Here is a 21,737-nt window from a genome sequence, read left to right on the forward strand (position 1 = left end):
ATACATATTAATTTAATTATGGTTCCTTAAAATTTTAATTTATTTTGTAGATATAATTTCTTTTAGAAATATTGTGCTAACCAAATGCCCACTTAGCAACAAGCCTAAATATTGATTAAGATAAGCTCCATGATCAATAGCAAATACTACTAATATATCTAGAGATTTTAGTGCACTTAATAAGAGTATACATGAGCAACTTGTGAATGATAGATTACCTTTTCTAGTCTTTTGGTTAAGAACTGACTGCAGGATGTTTTCTTGAGGAATATTAGAAAAAGGGGCAATCCAGTAAACAATCAGACTATGTAGTTATTTTTCTTAAATAGAATTATATTATGTTATGTTCGAGTATCATGATTTTTATAGCGGATAATTTAAACAAGATTGCAAACTCTTGTATATGCGTTTACAAATAGAAAAGGGAACAAGAAAGGCAATTGAAAATGGTTTTGAGCAATTGTTTAGATGTCAAGTTGATTGATAACCCTAGCTGATATAAATAGTGTTTAACAACTAAAATGATCCCGAAGTCCTATAAATAGTGTTTAACAACTAATCCTTGTAAGAGTCAAAGTATGTTATAATTAGTCGAAGTTTGTCTTATACCATTCGTATGTTTTTTTAATGTATTTACTAAGGTGCTTTTATACGAAGCTTAGTGTCGATGCCTTAGCATTTTTTGTACGCTTTCTGTTTCCTATAAATAGGGACATTTACTAGAGTTAGATAAGAGTTGTTTTACAGAAACTTGTCTTTGTACTCTGTAAACATTTGAAAGCATAATAGAGCTTAAAACAAGATCATATTTACATCCGTTTTTCATCCGTTGTTCAATCTCACATTTTTTGTACGCTTTCTGTTTCCTATAAATAGGGACATTTACTAGAGTTAGATAAGAGTTGTTTTATAGAAACTTGTCTTTGTACTCTGTAAACATTTGAAAGCATAATAGAGCTTAAAACAAGATCATATTTACATCCGTTGTTCAATCTCGCATTCTTACATACTCTAATTTGTTACTTACTCGATTCTTTGATTTAATCAATCGGTATCAGAGCAAGAATCATATTCCTTGATCTGATTTTCACGTTATTCAAAAAGTTTTGAATTGATTATTTGGTTTAAAAGTTTTCTCACTTTTTGAAAGTGAAAAGTTCTCTTAGATTTGAGGTTGTGATTTGATTATGCATCAGAATTGTTGAATCGAGTGTTCTTCTTTTCATTTCTGAGTGATTCAGTTAGCTTGTTATCAAATTTTCAATGCTCATTAAAAAAAATTTCTTCCGTACAACAATGGCGAGCTTCAATCTCAATTCGATGACCTCGTTTTCTCATCTGTTAGGACCATCGACCAAAATTCCAATACTAATTCCTGAATACTGTGATCAGTGGGCTGATCGCATGCAGGATTATCTGAATGGTCCTGATGAAGATTTGTGGTCGTGTATCTCAGAAAATGTCAATCCTCCGGTGAATGTTCAACGAATTGGATCATCTTCTGGAAGTTCTGTTGTTGAAAATCAATCTGATCGTTTGAAGAAACTGGAGAAGAGGTGTATGAGAGAATTACGAGGAGCTTTAACTCCGGTTGTGTACAATTACGTAAGGAGTTGTACAACTGCTAAAGAGATCTGCAACAATCTGAAAGAAAAGTTTCAAGGAAGCGAGAAGATGAAAGTCAATTCAGTCAAACAGTGTTTGGTTGAGCTGAAAGATTTCAGATAAAAAGAAGGTGAAACAATTGAAGTATACTATAATCGTCTGAACGAGTTAATCTATCGTTGCAATCGCTATGGCATCACCAGGACCTCAATGGAATTCAATCTCATTTTTGTAATGGGTCTTCAAAAAGAATGGAGAAGCGTGAGTATGATGGTGAAGAATCAGCAAAGTTTTGATACATCAACTCTCAATGATTTGTACAATCAGTTGAAGACACATGAAAATGAGGTAAATGAAATAGCTGAGGAATCAAAGCTAAGTTTAGGAGGTCCGTTAGCTTTAGTCTCAAAGGTGTCTGAGAAAGAAACATACGAAAAAGGTGATTCAGAGGAGGAAGAGGGATTCATCATGAATTCTGATGATGAAGCAGTACCATTTTACTCAAATAATCATGTCAAGAATTTTTTTCAAAAAGCCGTTCAATTCGAAGGCTAAGCCAACTGAGGTGAAAGGAAGTGTTGTGAGTAAAGTTGTTGGTGAAGAGAAGAAGAGGTTGAGAAGAATGATACGAAGGTGTCTAAGGGGAAGAATGAGAAGAAGATTAAAGGTGACTCAAGTGTAAATTGTCACTACTGCAATGGAGCCAATAACCTTGCAAATGATTGCATGCTGAGAAAGAAGGATGAAAGGAAGAATAAAGTCAAAGGTGAAGCTTATTAGCTGAGAAGCTTAAGGAGGTTTGTGTGAAAGCGAAGAATTTGTCGTCGATAGCAACAGGAGAACAAGTCGAAGCTGGAACCTATCAAATTTGGTCATCTGGATCAGATGATGAGGAGATGAGGAATCCTACTCATGGTGCATTGTATGCGAAAATGAAAGAGGATTCAGATGGAGAAGAGTTTGAAGTGAAAGGTCGGTGCTTCGTATCAAAGACTACTGACAAATCTCCTATGACGACAAAGGTACGTTCTATTCTCGAATATTTTAATACTCCAATAAATGCTTATAACTCTGAATTAGTATCTTTTGCTGAGACTGTTACTTATTTTGATTCAATTGTTGTGTCTACTAGCAATGAGGCTAAGAAACTGTCCATGGAGTTGTTAGAGACCAAAAAGCGTTTAGATATGAAAATAAGTAAAGTTGAATGTTAAGAGTTACAAATCACAAACATAATGTGTGATAGGGATGCTTTATCTAATGAAGTCAAACTTTTTTTGGCACAAAGAAATATATATTGTAATTCAGCGAAGAGACTGTATGGAAAATTAACTAATTTACATCATTCGTGAGACATTAGTAAACAGCAACATAGAAAATTACTGCCTTTTCTAGCCTATGAGCGAGCGAAGGTAGATAATATTTCGTATGATTCTGACAAAATTATAGTTGAATCTGACAAAGTTCCTGATGAGAGATATAAATATGGAATTGTCAAAATTGATGAATGTCTTGATACGAATGATTTAGTTAACATTGTTAATGATACTTTGAATAAATCAGAATAAATCAATATTTTGAAAAAGACTGAGAATTCAACATCTGATTCTTAATCTAATTTTGCTGATATTGAAGATGATTTTGATAATATTAGTGAAATTAGTGATATAGAGAATGTTGATTGTTCCCAGTTGTCTATTGTTAATGTTGCATCAACATCAAAAGGGAAAGAAAAATTTAAGGAATTGATGGTTAAAAATGAAACTGACAAACCCTCATGTTCGAAAGTTTGTAATTTGGACTTCGTGGACATTAGAGATAGTTAAATTGATGATAGTGATGATGAAAATGAAGAGAAAATTTCAAAGAAAAAGAAATCCTCAAAAGAAGACGAAATTCCTCGAATTGTGGTCGATCAAGTGTATGGTGATACATAAAAGTTCGAAAAAGTAATGAATGAACCAGGTGCTCACTTTCTAGAAACGAATACTGTGGTATATCCAAATTTCAAGTTTTTGGATGATATTATTTTCCCAAATAAAGTTTTCGTTACTACTGGCAATGTTGAGAATGTCAAACCAGAGTTAGAAAGTTAGTAGAAGAAGATAAAAAAGAAAACTTTAGAAGAAGGTTTCTTTGCAAATCAAAGCACAGTTGAAAACAACCTAACGAAGAATTCGTAAGTTTTTAAACGACAAAAACCACAAAGAAAATGGGTTGAAAAATCAAAAGTTGAGAAAGAAATCTCAAAACTAGTTGTAGTGAAAAATGAAAATGTTGTCAAACTAAACTCCAAATAATTCAAAGATCAAATTGACAAATTTTCAAAAGATAATAAATTTTCATAAAGACAAGCAAGAAAGAAAATTTTTTGGCTGAGTGTTGAGTCTCAAAAGAAGTCAACTGAAACAACTAAACCTGTTAGGTCAGTGAATTCAACAACTTTTTCAGACAAGAAGAAAAACCCCGCTCTAACAAATAAATCTTTGTCTGAATCAAAATTCACACAAAAATGTTTTCAAGACTAAAAAATCATCTTTTTCAATGAATAATCATACATTTTCTAAAGCAGATCATTCAAAGTCTGAAGCGAATCAACAAACAAAGTTTTCGAAAGTTTCAAAAACCACTCTTCCAAGGAAATATTCCAATAAGCACACTGAAAATCGCTATTCTTCAAATCCACCACAAGTGTTTTCTCAATGCCAACATTTCAAATCGACTGTTAATACAACATATGCTCAATCTTTTCTTACAAAACCAAATGTTGATTTCGTTTCTCAAAAGCCAAATTTTCTTAATCACACGAAGAAATAAATTTAGAAAATTTCGCATGAAAAACGGTTTACTTCAAGAAACAATATTGATCATTCGCTAGAAGGAAGAGGAAAATGTATCTGAAGAGTTAAGAAACCATTTGATCGATTAGATCTTCAACAAATTAATCAGCAAGAACAAACAAACAAATAATCAAACACATAAAACACAAGATGGAATCAAACAATGCTTAATGATTCAAATATAGTCATGCCTCAGTAGAGCTCGATGAAGAACTACCACTGTAGAGGCGAGCTAGGGTTTTCAATATAATCAATGAGAATTTATAATCAAAAACCTTGTTTTCTAAGGATGCATGCATGCACCTTAAATACTAAACCCTAATAAAACAATGAGTAAATTACTGAAATCGTCCATGTGGTTTGGTCAAAATTGCACGTTTGGTCCCTAACTTTTTTTTTGCACTCGGATCGTCCCTATGGTTTGATTTTGGTGCGTTTTTTTGTCCCTGTGGTTTGGTTTTGTTGCATTTTTCGTCCGTTACATACATAAAGTTAGGGATCAAACATGCAATTTTTACCAAACCACAGGGACAAAAAACGCAACAAAATCAAACCATAGGGACGATCAAAATGCAAAAAAAAAAAAAAAAAAAAAAAAAAAAAAAAAAAGAAGTTAGGGACCAAACGTGCAATTTTGACCAAACAACAGGGACGATTTCAATAATTTACTCTAAAACAATCACGGTTGGACAGGCCCAAACCGGATAACAAAACTGGGCTAAGTACCGAGCCCAATGACGCAACACATTTAGATCCAAAAATCTCCCCCTTTGCATCAAAGAAGGCGAGAGACTACTTCCGTTGAGTGACCTTGACCTGCTTCACAACCTTGAACAGCCGAGTGATAATCGCAAGAATTGTCTACCGAAACTGAATGTATCAACGAAGCATATCGGTGAACGACTTCTTATCAGCATCACTGTTCTGATGACATCTCTGTATGATCTCCAAAATGTGCTCCAAGCAAGTAGTAGAGAACATGTGCTTGTCAATAAGAGCGAACAAGCATTTCTGACCTTCTCCCCTAAGGAACATCACTATATGAAACTTGGGATCGATCTTGCCCTTGATCATCGCATTCACATTGTCAGATCTTCCAAAACGTGTTATGACTCATTCATAAATACCATTTGTTCAAATCCAAATGTACAAGAGTTGGAAAATAAATATAAGTAATTCAGACTTATATCAAAGTGCATTTTTATATAAATATTTTGAATATCAAATTTTATATATATATATATATATATATATATATATATATATATATATATATATATATATATATATATATATATATATATAAAGAAATGGTACCCTTTGTGAGAACATAGAATAACCAACTTTACTCTTGAAAACTTATACAAGAATTTGTATCATTTATATGAAAAACTCATAAGTCTTGAATTTATGAACTTTGTAAAATCGTGTCCTGACAATAATTAAGTATTATATGACTTAATTTGAAAACCGACACTTAACTGGTGGGGCAAACTCCTCCCACATAAATATTGCGTTTTCTTATACAAAGAAATGGTTTATATAAATAACTTATCTTGTATAAGTTAATAAATCTTGTCGAGTCAAGTCATGATATTAATTAAGTGTTATATAACTTAATATTTGGTATTGACACTTATCTCTTTGATTCACATGCTATCCCACTAAATACAGTTTCTTTCAACTAGAATGAGTGAACATAAACCCCGTATAAATCCAATATCAATTCTATACAGTAACGAAACAAAACTAGGATTTTAGAATGAAATCATAACCGAACTCGTGACACTATACTTTATTAATGCACCGACACCATAATAAGGCATGCGTGCTAAAGTCATTCACCCCGTTGTAACACGTGGTAATGTTTCGATAATGCTAACGTAAGCGCCAAAATTCATCTCGTCAAATGTAGTTATGGCTAGCAACTCCAGTCGGGCGGTCGTACCATATAAGATCAATAATATGACACTTACACCCGACGTTAGTCGTTCCCTGGAGGATTAACGGTTATATATTGGAGAGTTTCTACTAAGTATTGAGATCTTGGCTTTCGTGAAACCCGGAATAGATTATAATGGAAACTTAAACGTATTGGATATGGTATTCAGAATAGGTATGATGAACCTACATAATAGGTATGATGAACCTATATGGAATATATGAAGTAGGTATGATGAGCCTACATGGTATAGGTATGATAAACCTATACAGAATACATGGAGTATGTATGATGAACCTACATGGAATAGGTATGATGAACCTATACGGAATACATGGGGTAGGTATGATGAACCTACATAGAATAAGTATGATGAACTTATACTGAATACATGGGGTAGGTATGATGAACCTACATAGAATATGTATAATGAACCTATATAATCCATTCTAAATTCACTGGATATGTAACATTATTCACCGTTTAGGAAAACAATAACTGAAATTCTTATAACTTCAAGAATTTATCATACTAGATACAGTTTCGATGTTGTATTAGCATAATAGCTAATTTTTGAATTTATCCAAGTTTGGATCGACCGTAAATCTACATTCCCCATATTTTATATAAATTATGCGAGACTATTTTTAATACATTTAATTTGGGATAAATATAAAATCTTTAAATACAATACTCGACAATTATTTATTTCGTAAACAACGACTATTAAGTCCTGTAGTCGATTATTTTATTTATTATAATAAAATCTGTAACTTAGTAAATTGAGTTATATTTTTATAATTATATAAAAATATAGTAATACACTTTACATTCGTTGTTACACAACCTTATATATTACAAGTTAAATTTGATAATTTTAACTAATAATCATATAATTTCATAAACTTAGTCTTTCCAAATCTATGGCAATGTACCTTCATTTTATAATCGAATAATGATTTTGGTCATTTGTATATCGTTTCATACTTCTAGTCGATACGTTAACTTATACATATAACATCATCATGGTTGTGATTTACAACACCAATCCGCGTTATTATAATAGTTTACATATAATCTTGTGATTTTTATTAATATTAATTAATATATTCCAACAAGATGTATTTATATCCATTATAACATTCTATTTTAATTTATGTGATTTATACAATTAAATTACTAATTCATAAGCTTTCGACCAAATATAAAGTACGATGCTATTTTAACGTATAAAAGGTGAAAGTCATCAAACTTTAATAGACATGCATATATTCTCCCCCAAACATTAAAAACGTAAAAGAGTGGCCGTAGAAACTCACATTCGTAGCGTGAACGAGGCTCAAGGTGTGATTCTTGTCGTGAAATTTGTTACGTGACGTTTCTCGTTCTTACGACGAACCATCGGGTATATTTAAATTACCTAATATAATCAAAAGGATAGTTTTTGTATTAATTATTAAATGTGGGGTGGTCTTTGTCAACACAAATAATTTCTAGGGATTGATTTTGCTAAAATCATTCAACTAGGGACTGATCCCTAAATATATTTCCAAGGCAGTGTATATTAGTGCACACTTAAACCCCAATTAGAGGTTTAGGACTAGATTTGTAACCCATTCTCATATGAGGTTGAAATAATTAATTCTAATCAAGGAAAGGGCCAAAGTCGTACAAGTCTGAAAGTTAAGGGTTTAATTTAATTATTTTGAATCAATGTTTGAATGAGTTTGACCTCTTTCCCTACAAACACGATTTGGAGATCGGGAAACGGAAGTAAATACGAACGAACGCAGGTAAAAAAAACGAAGTTGGTCCGGTGATTGGCAAATCTGTCATCAGGAGGAAGGAGCACCTCCAGTGCTTGACTGGATCGAAGATGATGAACGGAAGCAGCGGTGTTGCCGTCAGTCTCAGTGGTGGCTGATTCACCGTGAAACGGAAGGAGGAAGGGGAAGCCGATCTTCGGCGACCCTTGCGGTTTAATCTTCATCTGGTCGGAAGGAGAAAGCAGCAGTAGTCGCCGATCCCTTAGAGTGCACCACCCGATTGTCTTGTTCGGACAAAGAAGAAGGAAAACGAAAACATGTGGGTGGCTCGGTGGTGGTTGTGGGATCGTGAGAAGGGGAGAGAGGCAGCCGAATTCCGGCGAGCTCCTCTTGGATTCATCTATCGTCTTCAGCAGCGGAACACGAAGAAGGGAGCAGGGAGAGACGAAGGTGGTGACAAGGGGCTCCGGTGGTTTTGCTCGATAATCACAGGTTTCTTTCTTCTCTTTTCTTTGTTTGATTGAAATCAGTGGCCAGTGGGGTTCTGGTGTGTGATTGGATTAAGCAGGTGTTTGGGATTGATTCTTGACCGAGCTGATGAACTCATAAGGGATGTTTGGTGTGGTTCTCGGCAGTGAAGACAGAGAGGAGTTGTGAGGGTGGTGATTGGTGGTCTCCAGGCTCCACCGGTGGTCATAGCAACAGCCACAGATGTGATGATTGGTTATCGAAACAGGAGAAGCACGATCGGGGTTGTGAAGTCGATTGGAAGGAAGAAGAGATACAAGAGTGTTGCTGCTCTTTTGGTTTCACTGGAACAACTCCTCCCATGGAGGACTTTAAAAAAAAAAAAAAACAATTGAAGAAGAAAAAGGGGGAGAGATGGATCGAAATTTAAGTGTGTGGAATGAAGAACGATTGCCGGTACATTCTGATTATCTTCCACAGATTTTAGATTTTGGGAAGACTTTGGTTGATTTCTTTGTACTTCCAAATCTATTAGCATCGTATGTGATTGTTTGTGTGAGTGTGAATCTTGTATAGCTTCCTTTGTGCGAGTATGTATGTTGTATAGCTTCCGATTGAAGTATTTAGATAAATTATTGAAATAGTCAACGGCCGACTTGGTTAGATATTTCTTTTAGAATAAAACATGTGCAATTTATTTCATAAGGTAATTCCGTTTCTTGATTCTCGTGTTATCGATCCCGACTCATGAAATTTTTAGTTGATTGTCCTAATCGTGGTGATTCCAAAAATGTAGACGAAATTCAATTCCGATCTACCAAACTCCGTAAACTTATGTTTAAGGTTTCACGATTAATAGGATCCGATTCGACAGATGGTTTAAGAAGTCTGAGATATTTTTAAAGTAAATTATAAATATAATATATTTAATATATCTTATTAACATAAAATTAAACACAGTTGGTCATTAATACATAACGGTTCGCGGTGGTTTGACCGTCAAACTCTGACCAATTTTTACCAATTGTTACAGAGCACTTGGATTCGAATACTTTAGTTGAGGGGGAGCATTTTTTCGAGGGGGAGAATGAGAGATTGGATGCTGAAGTTGAAGGGGAGCATTCAGGGCATAATGAAAATATTCATGATTTTAATGATGAATGTTCAATTGTAGGTTTAGAGAATGGTGATTTATACGAAGATCCACCTTTGGATTTTGATCCAGCTTATCCACCAACGAAAAAATGGACAAAAGATCATGCGAAGGATCAAGTAATTGGGAATCCACAAGAAGGAGTATTAACAAGAGCTCAAATTCGTGCAAAGAATGACGTATTGAATACTCATCAAGAATTTTGCATGTTCAATGTTTTCATCTCTAAAATCGAACCAAAGGCGGTTAAGGTTACAATGGAACACTCAGATGAGGTTGTTACAATGCAATCTGAATTGTCTGAATTTGAACGAAACAAGGTATGGAGATTAATTTCTAAACCTGAAAATGTTTCGATTCTCTGGTTAAAATGGATTTTCAAAAACAAAGCCGACAAAGATGGAAATATCATTCGAAACAAAGTCAGACTTGTTGTTAAAGGATATTCACAACAAGAAGGAATCGACTATGAAGAAACTTTTGCCCCTGTCGCAAGACTCGAGGTTGTTCGTATATTTCTGGCTTATGTAGCTCACAAAGACTTTGATGTTTATCAAATGGACGTGAAGTGTGCATTTTTAAACGGAGAGCTTGAAGAAACAGTTTACATGGAACAATCCCCACGTTTTATTAACGAATAACATCCTGATCATGTGTGTGTGTGTGTGTATATATATATATATATATATATATATATATATATATTAGATAAGGCAGTTTATGGGTTAAAACAAGCACCACGAGCATGGTATGCAACTCTTACTTCTTTCTTGAAGCAATCTAAATTTAAACAAGGATATGTTGACCCCACATTATTTCATAAAAAAGTTGGGAATCAGCTAATGTTTGTTCAAATTTATGTTGATGATATTATTTTTGGCTCAACTAACCCTGCTTTGTCTAGAGAATTTGAAAATCTAATGAAAAGTAAGTTTGAAATGAGCATGATGGGAAAGATAAATAACTTTCTTGGTCTAAATATTCGTCAAAGCAGAGAAGGAGCTTTTATTAACCAAGAAAAATATAAGAAGAATCTGCTAGAGAAGTTTGGATTGACGAATAGCACGAAGTTACGAGTTCCTATGGCAACTGGCATAAAGATGACACCTTCGTTAGATAAACCGGCAGTTGACCTAACTCTTTACAGGAGCATGATTGGTTTATTACTTTATCTTATAGCTAGTAGACCTGATATCATGTTCTCTGTGTGTAATTGTGCTAGGTATCATTCAAATGCACGAGAACCACATCTCACTGCTGTGAAGAATATCTTTTGTTATCTTAAGGGAACAATATCGTTAGGATTGTGGTATCCTTCGAAAATTGGGTTCTTTCTTCAAGGTTATTCAGATGCAGACTTAGGTGGTTGTAATCTTGATTGAAAGAGCACAAGTGGAGGATGTCAAATGCTTGATGGCAAATTGGTGAGCTGGCAATCGAAAAAGCAAACGTGTGTATCAATTTCAACTGTTGAAGCAGAATATGTGGTTGTTGTTGCTTGCACATCACAAATTATATGGATCCAAAGTCCATTGCGTGATTATGCAATTAATATGAAAAAGATTTCATTATAATGTGATTCTCAAAGTGCACTAAGAATTTGTCAAAATCATGTGCAGCATTCGAAGACTAAACATATAGCTCTTCGTTATCATTTCATCAAGGATCATGCGGAGGATGGAAATATTAAAGTACATTTTGTGAAAACAACTGATCAGTTAGCTGATATTTTCACAAAACCTTTAAATGAAAAATCCTTTTGTAAGAATTTTATAAGGACTTGGAATGATTGATGGAAATTTTGTTCCATGCGAAAAGGGAGAATGATGGTTGACCAGGAATGATTCAGAGGTGCTGAAAAAAGGTCAACGCAATGTCATTCAGCATTCAGAGGTTACTGTTCGTAGTCAACGCTTCAACCCCTTCGAATTCGTAAATGTGTCACTTTTCAGAGGTTGATAAAATTTTGTGTGTTTGCAACAAGTACATTTTGTTTGTTATTTTATTTTCGAAAAACACAAAAATCCAAAAAGATTTTTGTTTGTTTTGTCATTTAATTTTCGAAAAATTAAAAATCCAAAATTTTTTTGTTTGGTCATTTAATTTTCGAAAAATGAAAATTTTAAAAATATTTTCGTTTGTTTTGTTATTTAATTTTTGAAAAATCAAAAACTAAAAAAGATTTTCTTCTTTTTAATTTCAAAAAATCAAAAACAACAAAAATATTTTGTTTTTCATTTTTTTAGTATTTTGTTGCAAATATTTATGATGATTCAACTTGGGGAATGCTTGCAGTTCTAGGGTCAGGTAAATTTTCGAATACTTTGAACTAGTTAAGTTGTTCCTAGAAGCATGTTGCAGCATGTTGACCAAAGCCTCCATTGACTCAATATGTGTGTACGAAAGCCTTAATGAAATCTTTCATACGAAAATTTCTTCCCGATCAGGCTTGAATTCATATTAGTCTCATGAGCTACTTGACTCTTCTCACATGAGTTAAGAGTTTGTTGTTTTGTCCAAATATAACAGAGGTACATTTCGTGTCGTACAACAATCTATTTCATTTGAAAGTTCTTACACGATCACACACGAAGAGATATGTCGAAGAGGTCTCAGATCAAACCACTCGAGAGTTAGACATATCAATAATCTGTGTTTATGATCTGACATCATGAGACCGTTATGAAAGTGAAACCCAATTTTCTAAAGTTTTAAGGAATTGACGGGGAACTATGTTCCAGATTTTCACGAGTTTTTTTTTCAGTACTTCAATTCTAAATTCTAAATCATATTCATTTAGTATGAGTGGTCTTAATCAAACATTCGAAACCCACGATGTTTGTTACCCAACAAGATCCAGCACAAATTTTTCCATGAATATGATTTCCGTGTGAGTTTAATTTGAAATCCAAAGTCACTTAAATTATTTTTTTGTCAAAGCATACTTATCACTGACTACACTGGTCAAACAAGTAATTTTTGTTACAATTTCTCACCTTATGTTTAGGTTGATATGTAACGAAATTCTTATATCTACCCATGCAGCCTACTAAAATATTCCATTCGATACTTATCTACAAGTATTTGATTGTATATCACGAGAACATACACAAACAGTTGATCATCTCTCTTGATGATTAATGAAGTAACCTTTGCCCGGGGTTTATATTGCTTTTGTGTCGAAAAAAATTGATTGACATCACTGACTTCCAATTTTTCTTATTTTTGCTTCTCATCTAATTTTTTTTGGAACACTACACTCACGAAATCCTTGAGGTTCTGAGAAACACCAACTCAGGCTGATGATTTCGAACATCAAGCAAATGACTTTACTTTAAAACCCAAAAGTGAAAGAAACTTACTTCCATTCGAAGGGTTCTTACGGTTACAATTCTATTGGGTCAAACAATACAGCTTGTTTTGTGGTGACGTATGGTATTCTGTCCAGGTTTCAAGAAGACGTGATAATTACTTTTTCACGCATGGCTACTTTTATGGGGTAGTGGTCCGATATTCAAGGTGCCACGTTGGATCTCATTAAATGCACATCCCGCTTCAAATTCAAACTCCAAGGTTACATATAAAAGGGGATTCAAGGGTTTGTTATCGGTTTACGCTTTTAGAAGAAAATTTCCCAAAATTCTCTCTGATACTCAAAGATTTTCCAATCCTAACCATGGCTACTCAAACTGATGTTTCATCCTAAACAACTGAAGATGTAACTTCACAACCAATCATGAAGATTCAAGGAACTAGCTACCAAGTAGAGGCTGATGTTTCTACTTACCTGGAAGAACTCAAGATGTTGATTATCGCTTTACAAAGTTTCGTTCTATCCAAGGCTATGTTCCAATCTTTTGTTGTTCCTCTTTCCTGGTTATCTCAAGCAGGATCAACTGCTACTTACAACAAAGCTTTGGATGTCATCACATTGAACCTGGTGAACGATAATAAGGTTAGACTATCCAAGAAGCTATTTTGTCAAATACTGGAAATCCCAAATTCTCCACCCTACATTGATCTGCAATTTCCCCAAATAGTACACATGTTCAACAAGATGGGTCATCAACCCCAACTTACCAAGATCAGTGATTTCAAGAAATCTAGTCTTCCAAGCATTTGGAACTTTTTCTTTGGAATTTTTCTGAGGTGTTTAACTGGTCGAACTGTTGGTCTCGAAAAAGGAAGGATGGAAGCATATGCCATGGTTGTTGGGCTATACTATGATATTCCGGTGGAGTATTTTACACATTTTTGGAACGAATTCCAAAAGAGTGTTGAAAACATGAATGCAATTCAAGGCATTTCGTATGCAAGGTATTGGAGTTTGATTTTGCAACACTTGTATGAGAAGGAAAGGATTCTGGTGAATGTTGAGGAGGAGAAGGCTAAATTCTATACATAGCATTATCCGAAGAATATGACTGATGATGCAGACGAGTTTCCATTTGTTGCTCATATTCCAGATGCTATGTTGAGGCGTTTTGATCCTACGAATGTTGTTTTGGTGGCATATTTGAAAAACATTGATCATACTGTTCAAACGGGGATATTGTTGCCAAGGGAAGAGAAGAAGTTTAAATGTTCGAAGAAGAATGAACCGGTTTCTTCTAAAAAGCTTGTTACTAACACCAATTCAAAGTCTCCAAAGAAGAAGCCTAGTAAAGTTAAGAAGCCAGTGGTAACTGAAGTGTCTGTTGATGTGACTATTTTGATTGAGCCTGTTGTTGAGGATACTCAAGATAAAGTGGTTATTCCTTCGAAGAATGGTGTTTTTCGTAGAATAAAAATGAAGTCTAAGCATACACGAAAGTCCCCGACTCTTAATGTGGTACGAAAGCCTCATGTTACTCATCAGGGTCTCATTATTCGTGAAATACCAACTCTTGTTTCTCCATCGTCTAAGAAACGAATGGCTGAAGATATGGCTAAACAGATTTCTCAAAGGGAGAAGAAGAAGACAAGAAAGCTTGTTATGGCAACCGAATCCACAGAAGATGAAGATGAACGAATTCCTGAAACATGGTGACACCCTTGGGTGAAGGAGATTCGAAGAAAGAAGCTCAAGGTAATCCTGATTCTATTACCTTATAAAATATTGTTTCGTTACCTCCACAAATCACACCAATTACTTCAACCGCAAACTCACCCACATTCAAAAATATTATCAATTAACCCTTTACTTCCATTTTTTCTTCTCAATCCACTGATCCAACCAAATCCAATTCCCCTGTTAAAGACTCAATTCTTATGGAAACTGATATTGACAATGAGGATTTTGGAGGAACCTTTGAGGAATTGGAGTTTGATGACGAAGAAGAAGATTTTCCAGATCATATGTTGATGACGATGAAGCAGTTTAAGATTTTGAATACAAATTTGAATTCCATAATTCAATATCAAGCTGATCTGGGGGGGTGGTTTATCGGTTTCAAGTTTGGAAGTTGATACGATGTTGAAAATGTTGGAAGCAAAGGTAGTGAGTAAAATCTCTGGGATGGTTAGAGACTCGGAATCCAGAATTTGGAGAAGGTTGATCATAATGATTAAAACAATGAGCTAAGGGTGAATTCTCAAAATTCGACATTTTTGGGAGAAGTTAAAGATTTGAAGAAACTAGCGAAGGACCGACATATTTTTTTCGTTCAAGATGTCAAGAAAGTTCGTGAAGATGTAAATTTGCAGATTCGTGAGCTTCACGAAGATATGCAAAAAGAGATTGTAAGTGTCCGACAGGATTATGCATCTTTGAATCAAAAGATTGACATTATTTGTGATGCCGTTACAAGATTTGTCAAGTTGTACGATAGCTTGAGTCCTCAACTTACTCAACTTTCTACAACGGAAAGTAAAATTTTTCTGGAAGTGATTAATTTGTTGAAGGAGCTCAAAGAATTATCTGTCAAGCCGGTTTCGTCTTCTCTGATAACTCCTGAATTTTTGTCTCAAAAATTCACACAATTTGAAGCTATTCTACACAAGCAAGTGGCCCCTCTTTCAAGAATATCGAGCCTTCTACCAATAACAGATGCTCCACTTATTTCTACAAGAGTGCAAGGGGGAGAAAGAAAGGTTGAATATGCGAAGGCTGGTGGTGAAGCTTCGCATGCAGATGAAAATGTTGTGGGAACGGTGTTTTCTACGAAGATCCCAACAACAGAGCCAATTATGTCATCTGTTGGGCCAGTTACTTCAACAGTGTTTACTACAATGCCAATTTCAAGGCCTATTACAAAAGGAGTTGTTATTGGTGAGGCTACTGGTGGGAGCAATAAGAAGCCAAAAGTGACAGATGAAGCTTCGAAAGATAAAGGAAAAACCATTGTTGTGGAAAAGACTTAGGAGGAAAAGAAAGCTGAAGTTGAAGCAGAACTTGAAAGGGTGAGGTTGGTCCAAAGCATTATGACTCAACGTGAAAGTTCTCCTCTAGGTTTGGATAAAGGTGATCCATCCAAACATTAAAATTATGAAAAAAATCAAAGCCAAGGTTGCATACAATCATATGTATCTGTTCGAAAAGAAACCGAAGCAGAATTATGTGGTAACGAATACTGATGCAGGTCCGCTAGACTTTCCAGGGAATGGGATGATGTTTATCATGCCACAATTCAAAGCAGAAGGAAATTTCAAAGTAAAGGATGAAGGTACTCACATGAAGATTCGATTTGATGTTGTTCTTGCCAAATTTGCTGAGGAAGTCTGGTCATTGGTGAAGATTTAAAAGGTTATCAGTATAAAGAAGGATGTGGTATTTGAAAACACAATCCAAAATATCAAATACATTGTGGCTAGGGCAAATGGAAATATTTGTGATTTCACAATTGCAAATTTTCCATTAGTGAACTTGCATGATCTTATACAAGTTGCATTAATTTTGAAAGATAAATCTTTTTCATATCATCAAAATACTAAACCTGATGAATTCAAGCTTGGGGTTGCTCACATCAAGATTTTCATTGAGAATTATTACGATTGTTTGGCATTAACGGATATTGAATTAGGAACAGCTAAAGGTTTGGAAATAAAAGCTCTGATGGCACCTATGAAGACCCAAACTAATTTGAAGAAGTATACAGATGGGGAGATCTTCTTAAAGCCTTTTGGGTTGGTATTCGCTAGAAAAGCAAAACGATTCTTGTTCCAGGAAAGCGAAGGGGAAATATATTCGACGTCTCAATATATGAATTTAATTATTCGTACGAATCATTGCAAGAAGAACAATGAAGGAGATAAGAAAGAGCTAAAGAAGATTATTTCCTGGTACATGGAAATACGAAGGGTGATGTTGTATTCCATTCAGCTACTTACAAATTAAGGAGTTCGACTATTATTACAAAGGGGGAGATTGTAAGAGTCAAAGTATGTTGTAATTAGTCGAAATCTGTCAAATACCCATCGTATGTTTTTGTAATGTATTTACCAAGGTGCTTTTATACAAAGCTTAGTGTCAATTCCTTAGTATTTTTTGTGCGCCTTCTGTTTCCTATAAATATGGACATTAGAGTTAGATAAGAGTTGTTTTACAGAAACCTATCTTTGTACTCTGTAAACATTCGAAAGCGTAATAGAGCTGAAAACAAGATCGTATTTACATCCATTGTTCAATCTCGCATTCCTACATACTCTGATTTGTTACTTACTCGATTCTTTGATTCATCAATCCTACTACAGAATAAAAGGATCATCGCTAATAAAAGACAACTACTAATTTAAATAAAGGTAACCCCAAATAAACGATAAAAAGATAATTAATAATTTGTCGATAAACTTGACCAAATCGACGAGTTGTATCATTACTCAATCATCATGTCCTCGAGGTGGGAATCCAAATTATGCATTTGAGCTCTTTGGCATCTCTAGATCCATAAGTTTATGTCTCATCATTATCATATGCCAACAAACATGGAGCATTCGATTGATGTGTCGACGCCTGAGCGTAAATCTTTTATCTTATTGGAAACACAACCCTTTCGCCCTCTTGTCTTGCAATTCTATATTCGTTAACCTTCGAACTTAGTCCCCAACTTGGCCAATAGAAGTAACAAAAGTATCTATTAACCATTGTTATGATCATGGAAGGCCTCCGCTCACCTGATATTTCATTTAACACGATTATTATCCTCAGAATGTGTGTTAACTTTTTGGTGATCGATAATCCGAGCTCCGATTTCAAACCCATAATATACATTTCCTCTAAAATTTGTTCATCTAACTCTCTGAATTATCATGCCACCAGCTCGAAACTTTTCACATAATCACAAGTGGTTCCCTATTAACAATTAACTAGAACTGTCGGTACAAGCTCGCTTCGTATAAGCGTTGGAATCGCCACTTGAACCCTTTCCATGTGTGAACTGGAGACATGCATGTGATCCATCGATACCATAATAATGTTACCCCTTCCATATATAAACTTGCTACCTAAAATTTGTTCTATCTCTTTGAGTCCTCGATGCCTATAAATTCAAAAAAGTTGTTCGATGTGATAGATCCACCCATATGCATTGTCCACTTCAAATATCCATCTTTAATTTCTTGTACTCCATCCTTTTGAACATATACCTATTTTTTCTCTTGGCTTAACCAATCATGGGCTCACGTCACAGTCTTCTTGTCTTTCTTTCTAGCAACATCATTACCACGAGGGTCAAGGGAAAAACCAAAATAACCAGAGTACGGATCTTGGGCAACATGTTGCTTATGAACCTCCTTGGTGGCCAAGCTTCCCATATTGTTAGATTAAACGTTTATAACTTGGAGAATATTTTCGATTTGTTGGATGCTCTCCTTGTGCTTTTTCCTCGACTCCTGAAACATCTTGAAACTTGGTGAACCTGACTTCCAATTTTTTAATCCTTTTGTTTTCCACGATGAGGAAAAAGATGTGAACAACATTGTCGTCATAATCATTGCTTTCATACTAATATGATACGAACCAGAAAAATAATTAATACACAAAAAACCATAAATATGGGTCCCCCAAAGTCTTAAGTCAACCTTAGGTTTTGTAAATATTTAGTCACTAAACTAATAATTATGTTTGATCAACCATTCAACTTTTACGGATTGTTAAAAAAACATTACGACTAGCTATTATAGGTTTCTTCGTGTACATTGAGCCGCTAAACTTGTGTGTGTGTGTGTGTGTGTGTGTGTGTGTGTGTGTGTGTGTGTGTGTGATATATATATATATATATATATATATATATATATATATATATATATATATATATATATATATATAGTCACTCATCTTTTTCCTTACACATTTTACCATTCAACTTACATATGTGTTCATATAATATAATGTCAACAAATAAATATTTTACAAATAAAAATATGTATTTTTTAAGTATAAATACATATTATAATGCATAATTTGCATTTTTACTTTTAAAAACCATATCTTAAGGTATACATACATATTATTTACTTAAATCGTATATGTATATAATTTAAACACGATGAACACCTCCTGTTTAGGCTTTTTAGATTTGTGTTTAACTTCGTTTTTCGAATCAAAATGCGCACAATTACTTGTTTTTTATATCAACAATTACATTACAAATAGAAAAGGGAACTAGAAAGGCGGTTGAAAACGATTTTGAGCAATTGTCTAGATGTCAAGCTGGTTGACAACTCTAGCCAATATGTTAAGCAAGTGGCAGGGGGCTCTACCCTCTACCTCTTCCTATATAAGATGTTGCCCATTGACCCTGCAATGGAATACAATCCCCAAGGCACTGTTATTTGTCATATTTTGGATGAAATGATACGAACTAGAGAATGCAAAGAAAAACCAAAAATGGTTCATGTAATTCGAGAAATAAGAGTCTCCTATAAATAGTGTTTAACTACTAATCCTACTGCAAAATAAAGGATGACCACTAATAATAGATAACTACTAATTTAAATAATGATGACCCTAAATAAACATAAAATAATAATTACTAATTAGTTGATAAAGTTGACCAAATCGGTGATTCATATCATTATACCCACTAAAAATATCCACCTTGTCCTCAAGTTGGAAATTCGGGTTGCAGTTGAGTATTATTGAATTGTTTGGCATCTCCTAGATTTTATGTTTGATCATCATTAGATGTCGACACAACTTGGAGCATTCGAATGGAACACCGATACCTGAGCATGAATCTTTTATCACATTAGAGATATAACCCTTTATCCCTCCTGTCTTGAAATTATATCTATATCAATCTTCGAACTTTGTAACGTCTCAAATTCCAGAATAAAAATTTTCAATTTTAAAAGAGAATAAACATTCGTTTTATGAAGTTACTTTCAAGTCGAGCATTTGTTCATAAATCATAATTAAAATAGAGTTATAAGGAAAATATTGCAGAATCTTGAATCGTAAAATCGCCTACCTTTTCCATCTAATAAGTACCTGAAAAACATTTAATCAACAACTGTAAGCCAAAGTTTAGTGAGTTCCCCAAAATACTACACACAACAATGCACATACAATGCATGCACATATAAGCCTTCTGAACCACCTCACAAGGCCTACAAGATGTCTGGACCACTCTCACTACATTCGAACTAGACCGGCCCTCGGGACCTATAGTATAGGTGGACCGTTCCCTTAGGCCTACAGTCTGATCATGAAGATACATATAAAGGTCTTGATAGAGTCAATGACATAGCTGGTTACTTTAACATCCCGAATGTAACAAGAGAGACGAGGCTTTTAAGAATGCTTCCCGTTACTTTCAAGGGAGTCGCTAAGGATTGGCTAAAAGCAATTACACCCGATGCAATTACTAGTTGGTCGCAGTTGCGTGAGCAATTTTGGGAACAATTTTGCCTACCTTCAAAGGTTTCTAAACTCAAGAAACATATAGCCAATTTCGAGCAACAACCTGGGGAGTCACTGTATGAAGCATGGGAACGCTACAAGAGATTGATAAGGAATTAGCCCCAAAATGACTTGAATGAGCAACAAGAAGTGTTTATGTTTTATGATGGGGTTAATGTCATGACAAGGAAACTACTTGGTTCTCAAGGACCATTGACTAAGAAAAATCCGGCTGAAATCAAGGAGTTAATTGAATAATTTTCCAAGCATTCTCGTGAGTACCATAATCCTAGACATGATGGGGCGAAAGGAATAGGTAGTGGAATTTCTGAAGACATGGCAGTTGTGTTAGCCATGCTAAACACTATGGACCAGAGGATGAAAAATATGGACCAATCAATTCACTCCAAGGTTTTGAAAACCGGACCGGACGTCGAACCGGCCGTCTTACCGGTTCGATGGTTCAAGTGGTCCGACCGGTTAGACCGGTCTCGAAAACCGGAAAAACCGGATATATATATATATATATATATATATATATATATATATATATATATATATATATATATATATAAACTTGTGTTGTGTTATGTGTAAAAGAATAGATTATATATACGTATGTGTTTTATATATGTATATATTTATATTTATTAAATGTGCACAGTGCTTTTTATTTTTATATCAAGTATATGAAGTGCAGATATATACATATTTAAAAAATAAAGAGTTTAAATAAGAAAATAAAAAATAAAAAGTTTAAATAAGAAAATATATGTAATGTGTGTAAGTCTAGAAAATAGTTAGTGTAAAATAAATTTAATATGTGTTTTAAATTGTAAATGAATTAGCATGTAAATGATTGAGGAAGTGCATCCCACATCGGTGGGTGAAATGGAATAGATGGTAAAATGAAAGAATAAAACTGAGCATTATGAGCGCTTTAAGGAACAAGACTCAATTCAATCGGTTGGCTCTTTTGAGCAGGCTAGCTCCTTTGAATTGAATATGATTGCCAAATTTGTTTATTAAACCGGTTTTATTCCCGGTTAAACCAGACCGGTTTTTTATGGTTCTAACTAAAACCGACGGTTTTTAATGGTTTGGTTCACAAGCGGTTATTGGGGGTTTAAAAATCGGTAACCTT

General features: G+C 34.4%; 1 long non-coding RNA gene and 1 other non-coding gene across 2 annotated transcripts; one reads left to right on the forward strand and one right to left on the reverse strand.

Annotated features, from left to right (window-relative positions):
- The first annotated feature begins 8,509 nt into the window (after window positions 1-8,509).
- LOC145028124 (uncharacterized) lies at window positions 8,510-9,276 on the forward strand. Its single transcript, XR_013675882.1, has 2 exons — window positions 8,510-8,645; window positions 8,722-9,276. It is a non-coding gene; the product is annotated as an uncharacterized LOC145028124 (long non-coding RNA).
- An 11,344-nt stretch (window positions 9,277-20,620) lies between these two features.
- LOC145027946 (small nucleolar RNA R71) lies at window positions 20,621-20,727 on the reverse strand. Its single transcript, XR_013675707.1, has one exon. It is a non-coding gene; the product is annotated as a small nucleolar RNA R71 (small nucleolar RNA).
- Window positions 20,728-21,737: the final 1,010 nt, after the last annotated feature.

Source organism: Lactuca saligna, chromosome 1 (assembly GCF_052625555.1).
Source record: "Lactuca saligna cultivar CGN05327 chromosome 1, ASM5262555v1, whole genome shotgun sequence".
NCBI classification, from domain to species: Eukaryota; Viridiplantae; Streptophyta; class Magnoliopsida; order Asterales; family Asteraceae; genus Lactuca; species Lactuca saligna.